We start from the raw sequence: 24,491 nt of genomic DNA on the forward strand, positions 1-24,491 counted from the left end.
TGTGGATTCACCTATATGGGGTGATTCATGTCCAGGGCATGGTTCTAGCCACTAACCTACCAGGAAAAATATCAGGGCTTTAACCATACCTCATATAAATTTTGAGGGTGGAAGGAATTAATGTTTGTCCTCTTCTCCCATCTTGAAAGGAAGGGCTTGAATGTTTCACTTCTGGGCTGTGGTTCCTGAGTAGAGCTCACCTTGCAATCCAAAATAAGTTGCCTGTCTTCCTGAAAGTGGTGGGATTTAGACAACAGTTCCCATTAACTGGCTAATTTCTGGCATCTGTTGAGCTCACTCCTGATGGATGATTCAGTGTTGTAGATTCTGCCATACGGCAGAGCACCTATGGCTGTACAACAGTAGGCACCTAAAATCCCCTTTGTAGGGAGATTTGGGTCTGTGCCAAAAGAGATTCTGCAAAGAAATCTGACAATACAAAGCTCTTCAGAGGTACAATTGTAGTCCTCTTTTCCTCTTGTGGCTGAGCATTTCCAATGGCCAGCACAGAGAAGAGGCAGAGCCAAAGTTTCACTTGGTGTTCACATCAGGCCAAACTGAGCCACTGTGATGGACTCACCAGAGAGCCATCACCCACAGGGGATTTGTAGAAGTGCTAGATTTTCTTTACTTGCATTTTCTTTTCAGTACTAATTGAAGGAAAAAACAAGGGAAGGGATAATACTTGGTCAGCAGAAACAGGAGTTGTCTCCCTGAACCCACGGCCAGACAGATCTGATGAGGAGGGCACGATATATTTATATGGACCTTTTTCAAGGTGGAACCACACTTTAAATACTGATTTCCACTGGCATGCAAATTGCTGATATCCACAGTCAGTTATGTCACTGTTTTATTATTTTATTTTTTAAATAGATTCTCTCCACGACAGGGTAGATCCCTAGTACTCAGCCAAAAGAACCATCTCGGTAACATGCAAGGAACTGTGGGATTGACTGAAATCCAGCTGGAGCATAAATTTCAAATCCAATTAATTGTAAGCAATATCTTAGAGGCATTTGAAGAACTGTGTCTTGCTTAAAATTTCCCAGTCTGTAATACATATACATTATATACAATAGTGCATATTTATATATACACACTATATACATATATATGTGTGTATATATACACCGGGTACAATACTATATACAATGTTTTTCAACTTGAATGAAAGCTATTGTGAGCTTTAGGAGTGTGTGCTAGACTGTGCCCGCTCACATGATAAACTCATGATATGGTAGTTGTATACTTCAAGTATTCTGTATACTTCAAGTATTCATCTAATATGTTATAATAACTAACATAAAAGACACTACGATTGGGTTGGGATAATTTAGGGCTACCCATGCCCATCCACTTTGGCCCATGAGCTGCTGGTAGTTTTGAATGCAATTTGAATGCAAAACTGCCTCATGCAGTTGTGAATTCCACAGTATCAAAGACAAGACCCGCAGTCACAAAAAATTAACTGTTTCTTTTACTAAACTAACCCCAAATCCCTGTTTTCCCAGGAGGCAATCACTGCACTTGGTTACAACACAAGAAAACAAATGCCCACTCCCCAGAAACACGAGGACAATTCTAGAACACAGACAAACCAAATTGCTGTTATTCATTATCTACATTATTGTTTAATGTGTAGACATCAAGTGCTCTAGAAATTTGACAGTTAGATTTATGACTAGATTGAGAGAAAAGGGCTCGTCTTTATAACAAGCGGCAAATGGGTGATTTATAGGCAGGCTAACAAGTACTACTCAGAGATGCCAGTGTGACAGAGGGTGCATGCCAGGCTCCAGACCTGACGAGGTAGATGTGCCAGAAGTGTGATTTATGGTTAAACTACAAGATTTTTTTTCTTTATATTTTGGGCCAGCCGTCCCAGTTGCATGTACCCATTGCTTTCGAATGGTCCTAATAGCACATCTTTCATCCGTTCCTTCCTGTTACGTTGTCAGCTCTGTGGGACATGAATTACTTCTTACTAGCTTTTTCCCTGGGTATAATCAAGTGTGTCTTAAACTCTACTGGTGTTTAGTTGACAGTGTACCATTTCTGGCACTGACGGTGCGTAGGATCCTTTATGCTGTGTTGCAGCTCAGCACCACAGAAGTCAGTGATGAGGCTGAAACCCAGGTTTGCCGTCCTACCAAATCTGCTGCTCCCCTGGCTAGTGCAGGTCCCTGGAGCAAGCAAGCAGCAGCAGCCCTGGCTCAGCACCCATGACCCACCCAGGATCCTGGGTGAGCTGAAGAGGTTTTCCACGTTTCCCTGCCCTGCTACGTAAACTCACTGGAGCGGTGCAGTCTCTGACCGCAAATGTCTGATCTGTGTGTGGCTGCTGATGCAGGCAGGCGTGTCCTCAGTGCACATGAAGATTACTCTAGCAATTCTTGCCTCTGATACAGTCAGGCGTAGGGACCCCATTGCCACACGGCTGGGTGAGGAGCCGAAGGCTCACAGCCACCCGGAAAGCTTCTGACACCTCAGATTTAGGATACCGCTGTGGTCACCATCGAGACTAGCAATGGTGGTATTGTCTTGCTGTGCCTTTAATTTCCTATTCATGAGTCTGGATTTCCAGTGCAATTTAGTTGCCTTTGTACTGAGATAAGCAATTTGTTTTATCTTTGCAAGAATGGTTGTCTTGGACTTCCCTCCTAGTCATCCCAAGGGTGATGACATATTCATATGACATCTGAAACAATGTATGCAAGATTACCTGACCACAATTTATCGGGGAAATGGATGAAAAATGCTTTCATTTAACTGATTAACATTTAATTAACATTGTTAATTAACATTGATTTTAACTTTTTCAGCTGAAGTGTAACACTTAACATTGACCTTAACTTTTAAAATCAAAGCTAGGTGCTAAGAAAGCCTGGAGAAAACCATGATTGATATTATGCATTATAATCTAGCTGTATGTGATCTGTGTTGAAGTTATGGAGTAATGTGCATTGTACCATATAAAAGTCTAATGATAGTTAATGTTAGTTAATTAAGATGAACACTGAATGGTATTACCCTGTCTCATATGGGTATTAACATGGTATTAGAGTCTAACAAAATATTATTTTAGTTAAAACCACGTATACTGACTCAGTCTAGATTCTCTCTGAGAGAAATGAATTCTGAATCCAATTAAACTGCCTGTTTCAAAACCATATGATGCTCCCGGATCTCAACACAGCAAATAGAAAAACAGGCTGTAGTCTAATAGGATAAATGGGTCTTCTTTACTAAGTAAAAAATAAAGAGGGAACTTTATACTTATGTTTAGGAATTCTAGGACCATGGAGCAGAGATCTCCAGTCTGCTATTGCAGAAAAATATATTACATTATTCTGTTCATAAGCTTAGCAAGCTCCATTTTCAACTGATAAGATTTTTCTTCCGCCTTTCCACATCCTCCCATCCTGAACTCCTCCTAATGAACTGCTAATCCAGAACGACATTTCTACTGTGGTGTACAAAAGACACAGTCAGCACTGCACTGGATCCCAGGACAGCCCTGTGCTTTTTCACTGATCACAGAGTAATGTCAGCGTGCTCCAGCCTTGCCCCCCAAGTAGGATAGAGATGAACTGAGCATTTAGCTTTTTGTAATCTCGGGTGTATTTAGCCACAAGAAGTTACAGCCCCTTGAAGTGGGCTCAAACCACTGATTGGTACATTACATACTATTGAGGCAGATCAAAAACCACCTCTGATCTCCATCCACTCCTGCACTGGAGACATCCCTGTACACACAAACATGCAAGGGACACAGGCATAGATGGGATTTCCCTCCTTTCTTTGCATTCATGAATGTAGTGCAGGACATCAATTAGATGCTCATAGTCTCAGACAAAAAGCAGTATCTAAAGAGAGGTAGAAATATGCAGAAATGCAAGTGTATATATATCCTTTAAGCAGATGAATATACATGTGATATTAAATGTGAGAAGGATTTAAAGAGACCGTATTGTACCTTTAATTAGCAGGTGGTACTTCTTAGCATTGTAAAAGAGATGAGCCCTGTTAAGTGATCTGGAGACGAGCATAATGACTTTAGCGCTCAGGTTATGAAGGGCATTTCTATAAAGAGAGGAGTAGTACAAAACAGCCAAACTCTTCATACAGTTGTACTTACTCTGCGTAGTCTTATCAGAAGAGCCAGGTGGTCGCAGGTTGGTTGGTGCAGCCATGGAAGTAAAGCAAGAACCAGACTTCCCAAAGCAAATTCATATTGTAAGAGCCTGTAGAAAGGGAGGTTGAAGAAGAGATAGGAGTGGGAGTGAGAGCAAAATTCATGCTGGCTGGGGCGAATGAGGAAGGCAAAGAGCAGCCTTTATCAGATAATGTTGTATTTGAAAAGGAAGTTGAGGTCCATGGATGACAGGCAAAGCTTATTTCTTGCCTTTTTCCTTCTGAGCCAAAGCGTCTATGTCTGAGCACCTCTCTTCAGTACCCTTCACTTCTGTGGCCATTTCTTGCATATCATTGACTCCAGACATGTTAGGAGTATGTTGCAAATTTTGCTGAAACATGTTTGGCCGAGAAATGAAATTGCCATTACAATTCCAAGCATACTCTTAACTCCAGGATGAATGAGTGCTTTCTCAGTGGTGGCAGAGAAAACTTGTTTCTGCTTTCACAAAATTGAGAAAACCAGGGGTTTGTGTCTTGGCAGGAAGGTGGCACCTCCAGCATCACAAAATCTTTCTGCCACATGATGCTATCTACAGTGTGTCTCTCACCATTACCATGTGCTGAAGGCCACAAGGAGACTTTTACCTATGGATGTAATAGAGAATTTCAGGAAAAGAAGTTGCATCAATTTTGAGTGTGTTTGTGTCAAGAGAAGCTTCACAATGAGAAAAGGCAACTGATTCTCGAATGTACAAGCATTAAAACAATGTCCATGTCGAGCTTCTGTCAGCTCTTACCTCCTCGGACTGTCCCTTGGTGTGATTTTTGAATGGCACTGTAAAGTACAGGACCTAGGTGCTGTGCTACAGAAGATAATATTCTGAGGGTAGCATCCGACCCCTCTGTGAGCTCCAAAGGCAATTGTGTTGGTAACTTTGCATTTGCCTGTGGGGCGCTCTCATAATTAGGCTATTCATGAGCTATGGGGGTTGCTTTCTACTTGTGAATGCCTTTTTTTCCCTTTGACTTATCTTTGATTCCTAGGAATTTATGCACTTTTATTCGCTTCAGAATCCAGTAACGTACAAATCTCTTTTTAAGATCTGCAATATATGCATTCACCCCATGGGATGCCTCCCTGGGCCCATATTTGTTTTTTGTGTGTAAATATGCACAGTGGCCTCACTGCTGCTCACACATGAGAAAGGATCACACTGAGGTAACTGATTATGAATCAAAATTAAAACCACCAATTGGCATTAAAGGTCACATCTTTATTAGAATTATTCATCCAAATACAATTAGCTGCACACCAATCTGTGGGGAGGAGGAATGGAGGCTCTCTGTGAGTCTGACCTGATCCTGACCCAACTTACACCAACAGTGTGTCATTATCTTGAATAGAGCTTCTTCCAACTTATGGCAGAAATACAACTCATCCTCCGCAGCCTCACTTCTCCCCTTCCTCCCAAGGACAGCACAAAGGAAGGAAAGAAGACATGTCCTGGTTTTGGCAGGGATAGAGTTAATTTCCTTCCCAGTAGCTGGCACAGTGCTGTGGTTTGGATTTAGGAGGAGAACAATGTTGGTAACGCACCGATGTTTTAGTTGTTGCTGAGCAGTGCTGACACTAGTCAAGGGCTTTTCAGCTTCCCATGCTCTACCGACTGAGAAGGCTGGAGGTGCACAAGAAGCTGGGAGGGGGCACAGCCAGGACAGCTGACCCCAACTGGCCAAAGGGACATTCCATACCATGGGACGTCATGCTCAGTACATAAACTGGGGGAAAGCTGGCCGGGGGGGTGGGCGCTGCTTGGGGACTGGCTGGGCATCGGTCGGCGGGTGGTGAGCAATTCCATTGTGTATCATTTGCTTTGTATATTATTATTATCATTATTACATCATTATATTATTATTATTATTATCATCATCATCATCATCATCATTATTTTATTTCAATTATTACACTGTTTTTATCCCAACCCATGAGTTTTTCTCACTTCTACTCTTCCAATTCTCTCCCCCATCCCACCGGGGGGGCGGGGGGAGTGAGCGAGCAGCTGTGTGGGGCTCAGTTGCCGACTGAGGTTAAACCATGACAAGACATTAACACGCTTGGTCTTGAGGGAATGAGGTTTGTTTTCTTTTTCTTTCTTTTTTTCCCCTCTTCTGTTTTATAAGTGACTTCATTCCTTACCCTGTTGGATGAAGTTCCATCAATACACTTGCTGTGGATGGACTGCATTTCTGTGGCAGTCACTCAATACAGTAACAGGGTGATGCACTGAAGAGAGAGCGAGCAGGAAGGTAAAAACAAATCAGTGGGATTAGACTGGTGAGTTCAAGAGCTTATTTTTGCCAACCAGTTAACATTAAGGCTTAATCCCCAGGGACTGCATGTAAACCATGGTAAATGAAATCTAAGATGGAAACGTGCATAAGAATTTGAAAAGCAAGTGAGCATCAACTTTAAAAAGTGAGGGGAAACGTCAAGTAGAAAGAAAATGGGTGGACCATTCACTGGGGATATGAAGTAGAAAGCACTGATGAGCCAGTTATTCCACACTGAATGCAATATAAGCACTCTTTCACCTGCCTCCAAAGTGCCCAGCACCGGTTGCTCCCAGAGACAGTCTGTGAGATTGCACAGACCCTCGCGCAGATTATTTATGTTGCAGAAAGAGGTTTGTTGAAGTTTACATGGTCCAGACTTGGAAGAGAGTAAGCTTCGTACGTAATATCCCTTATTAGACCAACAGATGTGGTTATATAGGTTCTTCTTCAGAGCTGAAACGGAAGCAACAAACCTTCATGTGCCCAAAAGCGGGTCCATTTTTTTCAAATGTATCAGTTGATCTAATAAAAGGCACTACTTCTCCCAGCAAGCCTTTCCTTGAGAACGCTGATGGTAGCTCTTATATTCCTGTAACTGGGGACTTCAAACCACTTTAAAAACATTACACTAGATAGTATCACACCATCTTTATTTGGAAGTTAATTATTATTTTTTATCATCTTTAAAATGTGAGGAAACAGAATTGAATAGACTTATCCAAGATAAAATAAGAGGTCTGGAGAAGAAATCAGTCCTGGTCCTTCTCCTTAGCCACAGCCCTGTCACATGGAAGGAGTAAGTCAAATACGTCTCCAGAAGTCAGCTTTCCTTTATGCCACAGGAGTTAAACAGCAGAATGCATTTAGGTTTTTTTCAGGGCCATATGATGAATTTGAAAGTTTCTTCCGTCAGCATGGTGAAGTTAAAGTAGCACAAAACTGCCTGTACAGAATGGAGTGAAAGCTTTAGGTGTTCCTGATGTATAATTGCTCTTCATTCTTAGATGAGAATTATGATGTTAATTTTAGAGGTTTAAAAAAAGAAGGAAACTTTCATTATCATACTTAATGGCCACATGTGATTCAGTGATCTGCAGCCTTTCTAGCTGCTCTGTCATTCCTGATGTTTGAAGACAAAAATACACCCTCTCTCTTCCAGAGAGACACAGATACACCTGTATAGACAAAATGAGATACAGGTACTGTGTTGCAATCTCTTCACAACTTCCATTTATTGATGGAAGAGACAAAGGGAGGGAAAAGACTGTGTTTTTTCAAGAATAGTTTGGAATGAGTTTTCAAGTTAGTTCACAACAAAAACATTTGCGAGCCTATCGTTTGTTAACTGGATCTGTGCAAGCGGCTTATGAGCATGGCTTTCAAACTGTTACTCCTTATTGTCTGTCTGAATTCATCTTTCTAACCACAGGGCTCTTAAGTAATGCAATTCCCAAAGCTAAATGCACATACTGTGTGTCTGCAGATCCTCACAATGAGAGTTGCTACCATGTGCAATACCATGTAAACACCTTTCTTCCTCTAGTTTCTAGAAAAATAAAAAAAGAACGAGAGAAAGTTCCTATTGGTACATTTCAAATGCAAGGAATGTGTCAAAAGTCTCCCGAGAAGTCGAGTTTCCTTTATGCCACAGCAGTGAAGAAGCAAAATGTGTTTTCTTTCTTTCACTTTGTCAGAATGCAGTGCTAAAGTCTGGGGGTCAGGACCGGTGTCAAATAAACAACTTTACTGTTTTGAATTTTTTAAAGGTTGAAGCTCCAGATAAAACAACTGCCGTTTGCACACAATATGCCCTGTGATCACATGGCATGATTGATGATAAGTCAAAACAAATTTTGTTTATTCAGCTTTAAAGTGAATGTGGTGTTCAGATTTTTCTGCGGTTTTGAATGTTATTAGACAAACAAGGTGCACATATGGGATGTAGTAAAGGTAGAGGCCTGTTTCACCAGCAACGTGTTTCCTTTCGGCACTGCTGAGTCATCTGCAAAGCCACCCTGGGCAAGAGGTGTGTGGCACGGCAGCCCTGTCCACACAGGGACGTTTCAGTGCTCCCAAATTCTTAGCTGTGATTTTGATTGCCCCGCTCTCCCAGGAAGGCTGTGCACCGGGGTAGGAGGTATTTCAGCCTTGGGGCTGGGCTCGTGGGAGCCGGTGGGTGCAGGTAACAGCAGGGAAGGGACAAAGCACTGCATCTCTTACCCCGGTGCTCTGGTGAGTGCAGCGGCACCGAGCTCCGGGTGTTGCAGCGTCCACCGGCACGGGGCTGCAGTGAACAACCACCCACTTCGACCCGCAGCACGGCCCTACGGCCACCACTCGCACCGGGAACTGCGATCGTGATTTAATATTGACCGTACAGCATCCCTCTTCTCCTCCCAGCATACAGATGCTGCCCAGGCATCGTCTTGGAGCTCTCCTTTAATTTTAAGTGCTCATCCAGGAGAGGTGTTTTCACACAGGGCTGTGTTTTGCCACCCTTCCTCATGCTGAGTAGTCCCTTCCTTGCAGTAGGGTATAAAATGGATGCAGGCATGAAAGACAGTTAATTCAGCTCCTCATTGCCTCCTCCGGGGTGCAAGCCTGACTTCGCGGCGGTCAGTGGGACACCTACATGTGAGGAAATATAAGTGCGGACCCTGATGAGAGGCAGAGGCATGTCGTCTTTGTGCATGCTGGAATTTGTGTTTGTCTTCATTTGTGTGCAAGAAGTGCAGGGAGGAGGCCACGGCATTTCGGATGGGAGGATTTTATGGTTTTACTGCTGAGCTAAAATAGCAGGTTGAAAGTGTAAAGGGAAAAAACATTGAACTACACAGTTTTTTCTCTGTTGTCTAAGAAGGCTGTGATATCTGTTTTCTTTAAAAAATCAAACTTTCTTACAATTATGCTTGAAAATAAAATTAAGCTAAACTTACATTTTTCAAAGAGGAAATCCAAGATATTTTTTTTTCTATAGCAATAGAGTTCAACTGAAAGCAACAATTGTTTTCAATTTTTCTTACAGGAAATATCATACCAATTCATTGGGAAAATACAAATGAGGTCATTTTTTCGAGAGACTCAAAGATTCCCTTGAGAAATCTCAGTAATTTCCTAACACCACTATCATTTATCCTTGGCTTTCCTTAAACATATTTTTCAATAGTTCTTAGCATAGCCCTTTCCACTGAAACTCTTCATGTTAGAATAAGACATTTGTTATAAATATTAGTGCATATAATTAGATTTTATTTTTAAATCTTACATACGAAAACTTATATATTGGGATATCATAAATAGCAAGCTACTGAATGATTAATATTTTAAATCAAATGTTTATTTGTAAAAAGAGTTAATGCTATTTAGAGAAAAAAAGTTGATGGCTAATTTCATCCCACTTAGTATATTGTAATTATATGATTACCTATAGAAACTTCAGAGTGTGGGTTTTGAAAGATCAAAGTTAGTGAAAAGTCAGCATGTAATTAGTTTCTTGCTTTGGAGCATTAGGTAGAATTACTGCAAAGAGGCAAAACTATCATTTTATAGAGACCCTTAGGAGATTTATAATGATGGTAGACAAATATATGCATACAATATCAGTTGGTGTGCTAAAATTTAATTTTAGTGAGGAAATGTGGTTGAAGGTGATCACAATACATGGGGATGTTCTTATTTTAATATTGGTGGATGTTATTATTAGAGAATCATATCAAAAGATATGTCACCAGGGAGAAAATATCATTTATAAATCACTAATGAGTAGCAAACAGTGTTTAGCTTGGAGGTATAAGACATCTCTTCACAATGTGCATTTATGATCAAACACAAAAGATCAAGTGGGGGAAAAAATGAACAGTAGATCTATATTTTATCTTTTAGTTCTCAGCAACATTCTTGATGGTTAAATGGGGTTATACAATGGATGCATTGAATCACACCCTCTATAAAGGCAGAAAGAGCCCTTTTAAGTATAACAAAGCACTCGCATTTTGGCCCCCAAATGTTGTCTTATTTTAGAAAAATTCTTAATAAATAACACCCCAGTTTTAAGGTAGTTAGTACTCCAGTGTTTCAAGGCAGGAGGAAGTGCTGCAGTCAAAACATGGGGTCACTGGAGGGTTGAGATTTTCAGGTGCTGGAGTTTGTCGACCCTCGAAGCACAAGCCGTTAGACCGAGCCGCTCTGCTGTCAGAAGTGTTGATTAAAGGCTGCCAAAACTGCTAATGTGTAAATGTAATGCTCTTACCATGCGCTTTCTCCGCAAGTCCCTTACACCCCTCTATGTCACAAATAGAGACGAAACGTTACGTTGGGTCCACTTGCGCACACGTGGAAGTCCAGAGGAATTTTACAAGAAATTCAAGTGGGTTTGTGGTTGAGCCTATTACGCGAGAGAGGATATTTTCAAGACAGAGCCCTTACGACAGCATACAACATATCAGGACTTCTTTTCCCACCCAGAACATTACATGAATGTGATTTTAGCCTGTAATTGAAACATATAAGAAGTACCTGGTGGCTAACCATTTAAGACCTAATGGAAAAAATGAGGAGAGAGCTGAAGCAAATATGTGTAGGCGAGGGATTGTCATGAGAGATGGTACAAGGATTAGAGTCGAAAAAGGAAAAGCCAATAGAGAGGTTGAGATGGGAGTCAGGAGAAATACGCATGGAAAGGAAAGAAGAATTTGAGAGCAGATACAGAGAGTAAGAAATACCATAGTATCTTCGAAAATGGAGAAAAAGAAGATGGTGGCCAGTAGTGGCAGCATTTAAAGGTGGCTTTTTATCTTTCCATAAATTTTTACTTATTACATATCCTGAAAAAAACCAGGAAAGAGAACAGCTTTTGCTGATTGCAAAAATATGATACTGATGAACTAAAGAGCTGAATCATTATCCTAAAGCTGAATCATTATCCTAAAGTACTGCAGATCCAAAGGTCCAAGGGAAGATGGACTTGTGTAAGTAATTCAGACATTCATTTTCATGCCTATAACTGTGAACAATTATTCCAGTATTGCTACTATATTTGTCCAATACATATGTAAGATATGACATGAGAATCATCATAAAGTATACAGGATATAAAAAGTTTATTTGTGGTAAAGCAGGGATTTTTATTGTTTTATTTTGTGTATATTAATTTGATCTAAATGCCTTGCTCTATTCTTTCTCCTTTATTAATGTCTCTTTTCATGCTGGAATAAATTATTACTTGCTGCTGTTGTATAACAAAATAAGTAAATATATATCAAGGATTCAAGAATTAAATTCCCATTTACAGTAGATCAGAAAGTGAAATATCTCATGTTTGCCTTGTCTTTCAAAACAAGATACAAACTCTGCATCTGCCCCCTTGGTTTTGTTTTTATGGCCCTAAATTGGATCTGGAAAATATCCTTCATGTAGCGTTTTCACAGTCACCTACACCTATTGCTAATGTCTGTAGGACAAACCAGTACACAGAGGATACTCAGCTAGCGGCATCCAGCCTCAGCATGAAACAAAAGGATGCACGCACACAGATCAGACTGAAGCGCAGTGAGGTTGCTATCACAGCGAGCGAGATTCTTAAACTAAGATTAACCTTGAAGCTCAAATGAGATAAAAACAAATAGAAATTTCTCCACAGGAATAAGAGCTTATTATAAAGGAAAGTATTTCATAACTCGCATAACTTTAATTAAGAAAAAAGGCTGGCAGGATATATTCTATCTCAGCAGCCATATGTTTAAATGTGTGTTCAGTGAGGTGCACAGAAGGTGTGCACGTCTCATTATTAACTAAGTAGATCTGTGTGTACAACTTTCTAGAAGTGCTGACAATATCGCTCATGCATTTACATGATGCTCATCCTTTCACCCATTATGTAGCATCATGTCTGCACCATATTGAGTGAGCTGAGCTGTGCCGGTATAAATTGAAGCAGCTCTGTCCTGTAGCAGATTCAAGTGGTTGGAATGCGGTTTCTGGGAGAAAAAAAAAAGGGGGGAAGGGGTAAACGAGTGGATGAAGTGGAAGTTGAGATCTCCTTTGGACAGGGAGGCATCTGGGTGGCCTTCTCCTTCTAGTAAATGAAGAAGACAGGAGAGTTTATAATAATCCAGTGCTTCCAGCCAAAGTCAGGCCACCTTCCCAAGGAGCACTATGGTTTTGAGAGAGGCTTGGGACTATGCAAGGTTCCAGGTGCCCTTTGGAGCCACGTGTTTCATAGTTGCTGTTTGGATGCTGCAAATATGTCAAATGTTGGGAACTGAGTCTGCAGGAGATGTTGTAGAGGACACTGTTGGTAAGAAGTTTGCCGTGTTTTTCTGTTGAGGAAATCTGCCAAGGTTTCCTCAGTAGTATTGTCAGCCACTGATTGAACACTAAGGTGGACAAAGGGGTAAGAAAGTTGTATCTATAACTGAAATTACTCTGCATGCCAGGATCTCTGCATCTGTTGGAGTCATAGTCCTTGGTTTCTGAAGCAATTATGAGGAAATGTCCGATTTTGAATGGAGATGTCTGTACGTGCATCCTGGCATAGAGTGGCATAAAAAAGGGAAACTGGCTTAAGGCTGACCCAACTAACAAATCGGACTCTGGAAAAGGGGAAGGATGGAGGAAGCAGAAGTGACTGTGAATGACTGGTTTCTCCCGTGCTCTTTGGATAGATAGCACTGATCTTGAGTAAACTCGTATAGATGCAAACTGCAGTCAGGCAGACAGCGTGGCACTGGGACATGTTGCCATGAGGTCAGTGAGCCTCAGCATGTCCTCAGCCACATCTCAGGCTGCTCATGGAAGGGACTGGTAAGATTTCTCACTGTCAGAAATCAATGCAGACATAGGCTTATTCTTGCCTGTATATAACCTGACATTGCCCCAGTAAATTGTATGATCCAAGTAGGACTCATAATGGAGGTTTCTTTGTTGATCCAGAGACCTTGCAAATAGAAAGGTGAATAATTATATGTACTCTGTCAATTATCTGACTTTGGATCAGCTGATAGTCTACATATGAATTCATAATGAATCCAGAATGAATCTTTGGCCTCTGTCTGAGTAAGTAGAAAAGCACTGTGGCCTGGACTTTGCTAAAGATTTCTGAATCCATAGAAAAACTGAAGAAGAGGAGGGTGCTGCATGAGTAACGTCCACTAGAAACCATGATTATTTTGTGAGTGGGATGAATGACTTAGGGCATGACATAAGCCTCCCAATAAGAATTAGAAGGCATTTTATGGAATCGGGGTGAAGGCAGGCTGGCACAAACTGTTCCACATGTTGTCCCCTCCAGCACTGACACCCTCAGCAAAACTGTTTGCTGGCAAACTGTTTAAGTTGTGAGATCGTTGCAAGACAACTAGAAGAAAGACACCTCTGGCATCTCAAATAAATCCTCAGAGATGTGGATGTGCATTGCTCCCAACAGCACTGTGGCTGAAATCTCTCGTTCTAATGCGGTTGTAGGTTCTGATTGCTTAAGCATCTTTCAGGCCAGGAAGGACCCATCAATACTGTTTCTTTAAAAAGCAGATCTTTCATAACCTTCTTAAGGGACCCCGGAGTGCCTTCAGAGATTAAAAATCCCATAGCTACACTTCTTACCACCCCATCACAGGGTGCTTGGATGAGGTTTTTAGGAAAAAAACTAGAGAATTATTGCTGACCAACACTTAGGGCCACCTCACAGTGTTAGACAGCACTGGGAGATGGTGGAGGACACTCTGTAGGGATCATAAAGGTATGCAGAGCGAAGTCACTGGCCCTGTAGATATTTATCCCAAAGACTGTGCACAAGACGCGAGCTACAGTGAAATACTTGTGGACAAGTGCTTGAAGAGCCACTGGGCCACACCGTGTGATTACCCTGGATTGAAGGGTTAGAAATGATCCCAAAGTCTTGGACTTTCCATTACCACAGCTGTCCCCAAGCTCCTCTGAAGCTTGGGGCTCTGATATTCCAGCCAGCAGAAAGCACTGGTACTGTCCTCATTACCACTTGCGTGGCAGAAACTTCAGTGGCATCGGAGAATGGGGAAAAAAAAAACCAAACAAATTTTTCTAATAAACATGAAAAAAATGAAAGCTGAATGAACACAGCAAACAGGGGGCTATGAAACCTTCCAAAGGCAGCCTCTGCACGGGGATGCTGCATTTCTCCAGCGGTTGGAGCTGGATGACTGCTCCTTGTTTAAGCGCAGATTTTCCCTGGAAAGCTTCATGAAGATGTTTCCCATTTAAAGTTAGATATCCTTTCACCAAATCCTTGTCTGAGGGATCGAGAAGGAAAAATGTTTGGAGGCAAACAACGCATCTTACATTTTCATACATTCCTACTGTAACAGAAAATTCCCTAATCACAACAGCTACATAAAGCTGTATCTTGTGTCATTTAGGACTGATTGTGGGAGCTGGCATTCAGAGTCTGTCGCCAGTTTAGAGAAGTCTGCCTCAATCAGTGTCACTGCTGGCCACAGCCGTCTGTGTAGGTCGCTGTCAATCCAGCTGTCTTTGTTTTAAAATGCTGTTTTGTTTTGGATTTTTTTTGTTTCTTTTTCTAGAACAACTACCACATCAATGTCAGGGTCTGATGCTGCATCTTACTCAGACATAAGAGAGATTCACAGGGGCTGATCATCCGTGGTTTAGGTTATTTCCTTAGATGAAAGCACCCCTTTCTAACACTATTTCTCTATGCTTCTGCAATGCTCAACAGAAAACTCTTCTTTGCCAAGTTATCCCAACCGTGAGTCTGAGCAGAGCAGCTGATGGCATATAAAAAACTCACTCATCCTATATTGTCACCTTGCAAGCAGTAAAATTTGCCTGCTAATACACAAATTTCAGCTGGTTTTGCTCTTTATTGCATTGGGCTGCAGCACTAGCGACAACGTTTCTGAAAAGTGGTAGGAAGATGGAGAATGCTGCTATCTAAAGCAGACATTTAGAACGGGCTGGGCCTCCTGCTAAAGTTCTTTTGCACTTCTATATTGTTCGCGTCCCCTGCCTTTGCAGTGACGCATTGAGTGTCCCTGAACAGTGACTGTAGCCTTTGACATCTGCTGCACGGGGCATGTCTCCAAAGCAAGGAGAGACCAGGTTATTAGTTAAGCTACGCTGATCCTTTCATGTTGGAATAACTGTACAGAGCTCTTGATGTCAGTACAACATGGCGTGGTGCAGCTGGCAACTTAAATTTGATGTCGTGAGCTTTGCTGTTCCCATACCTGGAGCCATTCCCCTCGCTTTAGTCGCAGAAAAGAGAGAGCACCTTTCCAGGAGGTTGTCTTTGGCTGAGCATTGAGCCTGGGGTGCAAAGAATTGCAGGCGCGTTGCGTGCTTGTGTTTTTTGTGTTGAGTTCAGTCATGCTGTGATACAATTTGGGGGTGATGTGGGTAAGCAGCAGCCATGGGTCACAAAATAACTGTCCTTACTATCAAAAGCAAAATCGAGGACACCCTCTGCTTAAAGATAGGAAAGAAGCACCATTAGTGTCATTTGCAAATGAGATGTGTTTCCGATCTCCAAGTCATGCCATATAGGTGAGGTGGATCAGACCTGTTACCGTAGTCTCGTGTCTCACACTGTTATTTGCATACTGCCACTTTGGGCAGAGGAACAAGCTCAGACGAAATAAAAACCGACCTTTGCCCATTGCTCTGACCCAGCCCAAGGCAGTGCTTTCCTGCACTACGAAAGGCTGTCTCGGCTTTATTTCCATGCTCCCCAGTGCTTCCTGGTCCGTCGGGGATGAGAACACCAGTGCCCCAGCACTGTGAGAAAGCTGTTCTTGACCTGAACCTGACCAGAAACAGGAAGTAATAGAAATCTCACAAAAAAAGTCTTTTCTCCCGAGATCTTCAGCCAGGGGGTCATTTTCTGAACTCTCTCTTTCACTGGTGTAACCACTGACTTTGTTTACACCAGTGTAATGGAGCACAGCCTTAATTATGGAGGTTCCCCTACAGCTTTGCACAAGAGTCGAGCTTCAGTGTGTGTCCAAACCAAATCTACAGAGCTTTTGAGCTTCTCCCATCCCTAATTATTTGTGGGGTTTGGATATATACCAAGAAATTAGTTCATATCCATCTACAATTTTCTCTTTGTTTGATTGGCTTGAGGGCTGGAATTAAGAAAGAGAATTACCTAGAATAATGCCATCTGTATTCCACATAAAGAGAATCCAACCAGAAGCAACAATGCAATGTTTTTTAAACTGTATGATATGATAATACATAATGACACACTGCACAAACCGACACATGGTTTCCACGAATACCAGTGAGGTTTCTCTTCAAGGAAAAAGTAATGAAATGGAGCAGACCTCAATCCAACCACAGCAGTACCAACCTGAGCATCCACCAGGGACATAATCAGAAATCACATACTCACTGCTGAGGAGCTATAATTAAACTAGATTTAATTTTAATGGAAATTCTTCCCAGAAAAAAAAATATACCGATGTTCCCCACCCCCACCCCCTCTAATGTTGTTCCACTGTTCCAGGCTTTATGGAAATAGTTACAGGATTCATGTGTTTTGCAACCCCAAATGTTTTCAAAACAAATAGAACATCTTAAAAAATGAAATTAATAAATCTTTTACATTCATACTCAAAAGTCAGTCATGCTGAGGTTGTGTGGGTTCATCAGCATCAGATGCTTCCTGCCGGCTGGTGCCTCCACCCAACACATGTTTTAAATAATAATCAAGTTCAGCCTTTGCAATTATATTTTTGTCTTAATGCTGTTGTACGGTAATGTTTCTTTTATCCTACTTTTATCTCTCAACTTTATGTCAGACAGTACTACTCCTATCTAGGGATGTGAAAACCTGATAACTTTAAGAGGATTAATACTGACAAAATGTGCTTTATTGGTTTGGATTTGTTTTATTAGTACCCTGCAGTTTGATTAGGACCTGGAAGCAGTCAGAATATTGTTTGCCCAAGCAGAGAGAAAATAACACCAAGCAGAGAGTTAAATATATATCCATTTATTGGGCCAGCGCTCTCACAAGCACACCAGCTCTTCCTGTGTCTTACTCAGCCCCTCTATTTACAAAGGGCACAGGCCTCTTGGAAATGTAAAACAGAAACCCAGAACAGATTCTCCAGTGCAAACACATGCAGCTCAACTCTGCTGAGCACGATGTTATTCATCCTTCATAGAGGGATGCCCCAGACCACTGAGCGCCTTTCTGCAGCATGTCCATGTAGCCCCAGCAGCATTTGGAGCAGCCCAAGCTAGTCCTGTGCCCAGCGTGGGGCTGCCCCTGGGCTAATCCTCTTCCTTTGGGGCTGTTTCCCCAAATCTACTCCTCTTTCACATTTTCCTCCATCACCACACTTGGGCACACTGTGATCGGGCGTAATCCCTGTCCTTGCATACCTGGGGAAGTAAAGGCACGAGCTGTGCGGTGCTTTTCCCCCTGCTCAGCGCACCTTCCTACTGGTATGGTGTTGGGCAACGCTTCCCAGGGGAAGGCTGGACAAATCCACCTGGCAGTGACACCCTGTATAAAGCGCGTTTCTGTAGAAGTGACGAAGTGTTGCACAGAAATATCTGGTTACCTTCTCCTTGGGATAAATCAGCTCGGGCCGAGCTAAGTGCTGTGGTGTGTAGTAGTCAAGCTAATGAGGTTAAAATTAGGCTGGGTATTGTGCCCCTGTACTGCAGCCCTGTTATGGTCCCCTCTCCTCTGGGTGCTCATAGGATGCCCATCAGAGAGTGCTTTGATGGAGAGTCAGGATCAGGCGTATTCCTGACGACTCTCTGACAACGAGGTTGGCATCTGTAGGAGTAAGAAATGCGGTTAAATATCTTCCTACATGTGATAGGTGCATGGAAAACCCATTTTTTAATTTTTGGCAGAAAGGAATTGGAATGCAACTGGGCAAGCTACAGACCCACGCTCACTCTGCCAACTTTTGTAATAATGGGAAATAGTTACAGTAAACAGTGGTAAATAACACACTCATGAAATCCAGCGGGGAATAAATGATTTGTTCTTATACAGGAAAACAAAAAAGGAGACATCGCTTTATTTTTTAATACTATTGTGCTCCACCCACACCGTCTCCAGTATATCCCATAACAGTGTTGGCTCTTGAGAAAAATGCATATAATGACTGGACTCAGTCTTCTTGCACAGAAGCATGACTAGATAATAAAACAAAGATGCTGCCTTACCAAAAAATTTTTTGTTCAACTCTTTGCAACACATTCATTCACCACTCACTTTCTCCATTTTTACATGTAGAAAGAGTTTGGTGACTGGATTTATTCCTGATTTGTGCTGGTGAGAATGAAAAGAGAACGAGCACAATGCTATTTCTATCTGTGCCCAATATATATAGTACATTACTTACAAAATATTTATCTGTGTTTCCTCCCACCCACTCCTTTGTTACATTCATCACTGCCTGGGAGGAGAGGTAGAAGACGCAGCAGATCTATGAAGATTGGAAAGGATGTTTACTTGAGGGAGATTTGCTGTGAGTTATGAAAAAGACTTTTTTAAAAACTACTTTCCAACATTTTTCTGGAAGTAAACAACAAGTTTAGTTATACTAATAGATTATTCCAGTGCCCATAAAGTATCTGTTGCCTTTTCTACTACGAGCTATTTTTATAATTAGAAAGTTTTTACTTAGGCTGTCTTACTGAAATGTAAGCCTGCAACGTCTTCTCATATCACCCACGGACAGGCAGAAGAGTTTATTCCCTGCCCCTCTGCAACAGCCTTTTACATATTTGATGTCTCCTGTTTCTGTCCTGACCAGCCCCAGTTCTCTCCCTCTCCTCCCCTAGACTTTCAGCCCCAGTGCTGGTCTCCGCTGGATTCTTTCCAATTAGTTCTCGCTCACTTGAGCACCACGCTGAGGACCAGACAATGACACTCAAGCTGAGCTCCCCCCCGCCCGAGCATGATTGCTCCTTTTTCATGGCAGGGTGACTTGTCTCACATCTGCCTTGTGACCCCCTCCACGTAAAGCAGGACAAACCAGAGCGAGACAACAGAATCTAGGCATCACGAATACACAGCCCTGCTCCAGGCAGGACTAGTGGCTGGATGCATGGCGGGACCATATCTGGGGACATGGAGCTGGTTTGAATAGCAGTGGGACTAGCAGATCATCCTTTCCTTGTGGCTGGACCTTTGCCTGAGAGCAAAAGTGGCAGTCTTGAAATAACTCAAAGGCATTGCAAGAAGAAGCAGCCTTTTCTGCTTGTCTTTCTACTTCAGCCTAGCTGTTACAGCCGGGGTCTGATCTGAAAACATGTCCTTCCTGTGAGGTTCAGACCACAAAACTGACTGCTTGCCACATTCCCCTGTTGTTTTTTTCCTTGGGTTGCTGTATGAATCTAGTTTATCACATCCAGCCCTGTGCTAAACATGGTTAGTGTTTGAGCAATCTATGAAGTCAGAAGCTTCCCATGGAGAGTTTTTCTTTGCTTCATCTGGAATCCACCAACCCATACAAGTGTACACAGCATGGTCCCTCAAAAGGTCCTCCCTTGTCACCTCTGAGAAATTTTGCTACTTCATAGTTGAGCTCTTTCACACAGAAATGTGTGGTGCCTGGAGGGGGGAGGGCAGGTCACGTTGCTGAGCCCTGGGCTCCCAGCTTTCCTGGGTTTCTCTTTAGGCCAGAGAGGGGAAATACTGCTGAGATACTTCCTCCCAGCGCTCTCCTGGGCTCTTCCAAAAAACAAGGGAAGAAGCCTAGAAGACAGGGAGATGATCCTGCCGTGCTGAGCAAGGGCATTACCCTTGCTGTCGCAGAGGACACACCGTCACTTACTGGAAGACGAGGTGAAATATTGGCTGGAGTTAAGGGAAAAACTCTTTGGGTCTGGGATTTCATCCAGGTCGTGTAGATGGTGGATCAAAAGGAGCAGTTGGGACTCTCTGTGCCTAATCATCCACTTGGAGCAAGAGCAGAGCAAGGGAGACAAGGGTGGCTGAGCACTGCCAAGAAGGACCATGTGTCCCATCTTAGCTGACCATGAGTCCCATCCCACCGCAGCAGCGTTTCCCAGCACTGTGGTGTGCTCTAGGCATACTCCCTTCCCTCAGCTCCCACCAGGACCACTTACTGACCCCACAGGTAACTGATCTCCCATTGTATGAGGCACAGAGGACGGAATAATAAATAAATAAATAAATAAATAATTCAGAAATAATCTTTTCTCACATAAAAATCCATGTTCCTGGGGAAAAGTACACAAAGCTAAGGCCAGGAATAATCTGTTCAATTCCAGCAAAAGCTCTGATTCCCCTCTTCTTTTGTGTAAGTCACAGACTCCCTTTTCTCCTCCCATAACAATCTCATGCATAATAAAAACAGGGCTTCCTCTGAAAATCTTTTGTCTTCCAAAAATATGAAGAGTTCCAGGGAGAGCCTCCAAGATCAATTTGCTATCTGATTCCAAACAGAGCTGAACAAAATCTCTGGTTTTCTCCACTGCCAAATATTTGTGGTGACATTCAGGATCTGCCCCTAAAAAAAAATCAACAAAACATTTCCAGCATGTTTTCACAAATTTGCCATCAGTTCCCAGGCCATTTGGTGAAACTCTACAGACGTCGTGGGTTCACTTTGTTAAAACCATCCACGCAGTTTTAAAGTAAATAGCATCTGATGACTTCCCACCACCTTTCTTGTCTTTTTACAGACTCTTAAAATACTATGTGATTCCTTCAAAATGTTCAAATAATCACTCCTGCTTTGATTATAAACAAAGAAAATTTTAATTTGTTTCTTCAGCCAAATTCAGGAAAATCAGATCCCCCTGCTCAGTTGGAGAGGGAAAGACAAACAAATGTAATGAAACCAGGCAGCCGAAAAAAAAAATGCACTGATTAATGGAGAAAAACAACTCGCATTGTATTTTTTTTCAAGCCCTCTTGTCCTTCTATCAACAGCCTAAACACAAGGCAAAAGTGAAAGTGCAACCACTCCTCTCCTCTGCTCCTTCCCTGCCGGCGGCACCCTGCCTGCCCAGGGGTGGTGGAGCCATGCTTGGACCCTCTCCCCTTGGATGTGGGTGCCAAGCTTAGGAGAGGCTGAGCAGGGATGCCCTGACACCATCCCTCCCACCCCAGCTCTACACCTGGTCCCAGCCCTTGTCACTTGCCCAAGATGTGCTCAGCAGCTTCCCCAAAGGTGCCCTCTGGCAATGCCGTTGTGGGTTCAGAAGTGTTCTCAGGGTGGGGTTTTACCATTTCATGGTCCATGTCTTTAGAGTGGGAAAGAGACCCTCCCCATCTGTAACCAATTTTCAATGTTTTTGCTGCCACAAGTGCTCCAGGAATAGCCTCTTACAGGCTCGAGCCTAAGAGACTTCAGTTTAAGGGACAGCACATGCAGCAAGTTTACAGATCTCCTAATGATTTCAGATATCACTTACATCACTCTAGAAGACACCAAGTCCATAAGAGATAATGTAAACCTCTTCCTTGCTGTAGTTCCTCTTGAAATACAGCTAAATGCTGCAGACACATTACTGTGACTGAATGCATATAATAGGTATTTGTGCATGCAAATGGCCGGTTATATGTGAGCAAGTAATTACCTGATTTGCATGCCCAGACATGGTAATTCAAATGTAAATTAGCTGTGCAGTTGCAGATATACTTTGCATGTACAGTTGCCTATTTATAAAAAATGTATATTTTCGTCCAGCCAAAAGGCCCTTTTACCCCCCTCAAAAAGAGACATAAGTGGCACATGCTTGCATCTGCCCAGGGGTGAATGCCATCTCTGTGAATATATATGTGGGAACTGCTCTGCCCAAACTGGGGCTCAACTTTATTTATAGAAAGCGGCAACAAAGGGTTTCTGTCTAACCCCCACCAAAATCAATGCGAGTCTTTCTGATGACTTAAATGGGCTTTGAGTCAGGCCCAGATGGAGCAAAGATATTTCTTAAATTATTTTTAATGGAGGAAGTGTCGTGCACAAATATGTGAATAGATTAGCGGAGAGATCTGCAAGTCTATAAACCAGTGGTGATTATACAGCCGCGTGTTCATGGCTTTAAAGTTCCCTTATCAAAACTTGTGAGATGATTTTGATGATGCAGAAATCAATAAAATATTTACTTAGAGGAACATTTTGCTTCTGAATTTGCAAACTTCAAAACCAAAGTAATGCACGAACCATGATTATATTTTCCAAAGTTAGTAATGATGTGTTTTTCTACAACACTATTGGTATATGCAAATAATTACTTTTTTCTTCTTTTTGATACAATTTCATTATTTGCATTGCTACTAGTGGTTCACCAATAAAGGCGAACATCACATTAGGATTCATGACAGTTTTCACATTGTATTATCAATATGTGGAAATAATTGTCTGCTCCGGGATTAAATTACATTATTTTGTATCTTTTTCATGCCTAATAAATAATGATGGATGGCTTTTATTTTCATCACCACCTGCAACCATTTAGTCACCCCCTGATTGTTGAAGATAAAATAATAAAAGGCAAGTGTTATGTTGCAAGCAAAAGAATGCAGTCAAAACAGTTGCATGCCGCGTGTTTCTGTCTACCTTTTTCGAGTCCCTAAAGAGTAATAGATGGTGTTCTGGGAAGGCTGGCAACCCGCAAACTGGCAAACAGTTCTCATAAATTGGGCAAGGGGGAGAAAACATGGAAAACATTTTTTTTCTTGTAAAACAATAATTATTTCTTAGTGCATGATTCATAATCTGAAAATTAGGTTTTTGTTCTGCTGTGCAAATCAGTTACATGCAATTAGAATGCAAAGCAGAGGCACATTCTCAGTGTTTAGCCCTTTTAAATAGAAATGAAAACAGCCTGCAAATTGTACCAAAGTTTAAAATGCATGCTAGGTAATTTTGAAATTCAAAGAAATAAAACCATGCATAATAAAAAGCCCACTCTAGCTCATTCCAGGTTTTTTTTTTTAAATTGCCAATTGTGAGGCTTAATGATAAAAATAGATGTTGCATATTTTGGAAAACTGTAACAGTGAAGTTCTTTGACAGCGTTGACGTATTTATACCCAGGCGCACAGATAGGCGTGTGCACACACAGAGAGTCACAGTTTATGTCACTTTTTACATGATCATCTTTTCTACTAGGTCAAGTGTAATCCTGAAATTGTTATAACTCCTACCTGCACATTCTGATCCAGAAACTCTTTAAGCTGAAAACAAATGGAGTTGACATCTTTAGTTAAAGCTTACATTAGCTATTGTCACAAGTCTTTAATCAAACTCACCCTCTTCAGATATCTCGTATTGTTAGCTCGGGCCGCTCTGTGTGGAGTGCCATTTTAAAAATAGCACGGCAATATTTAGAATGGAAAGTTATTGCTGGATAATTTCATTAACTGCAAGTGTATCAAACTGAGCTCAAGACAAAGTCGTCCTCTCTTTTTTAACAAAATAGTCGGTTCTGAGTCAAAGGTTTATTCTCTGTGTGCAGTTTCACATGCTTGGCTCTATTATCTTTAAATCACAAGATGACAATCTTCTCAGGCATACCAGAGAGTCAACCAAAATCCAACAGTAATAGATAATCCTATCAAATGTCAAGTTACTGAGGAGAAGCGGTTTGAAAAATAGGCCAACAGTCCATTACTTGATTTACCTTGAGAGGATGTTAACATTTCTGTAGTCTGTCTTCAACAGGGTATACTTTCTCTGTATTGCTAAATTGTTTAAAAGCACGTTTCAGGCATTTAGAACTATTTCTGTTGTTTGTGTTTAAAAATATACTTCGAATTTTCTCATATAAGCAGAAAGTGCTGTTTAAAATAATAAATACTTTTCCTTCAGGGACAAAAAAACACTCATCCCTCAAACACACAAACACCAACAAAATCATCCATTTACTAACCCAAATTTATGGCAGAAATTACAAATGAATTTCACTAATAGCTGAAGAGTGGAATTTCTTGAGGCGTCCCCTCTCTTGACCTACGGAAATGCCTCGACCATAGAAAATTACCCTCAGAAATCATAAGCAGGGACCCAAAGGGC

Source organism: Pygoscelis adeliae, unplaced genomic scaffold (assembly GCF_000699105.1).
Source record: "Pygoscelis adeliae isolate BGI_AS28 unplaced genomic scaffold, ASM69910v1 Scaffold67, whole genome shotgun sequence".
Classification (NCBI taxonomy): Eukaryota; Metazoa; Chordata; class Aves; order Sphenisciformes; family Spheniscidae; genus Pygoscelis; species Pygoscelis adeliae.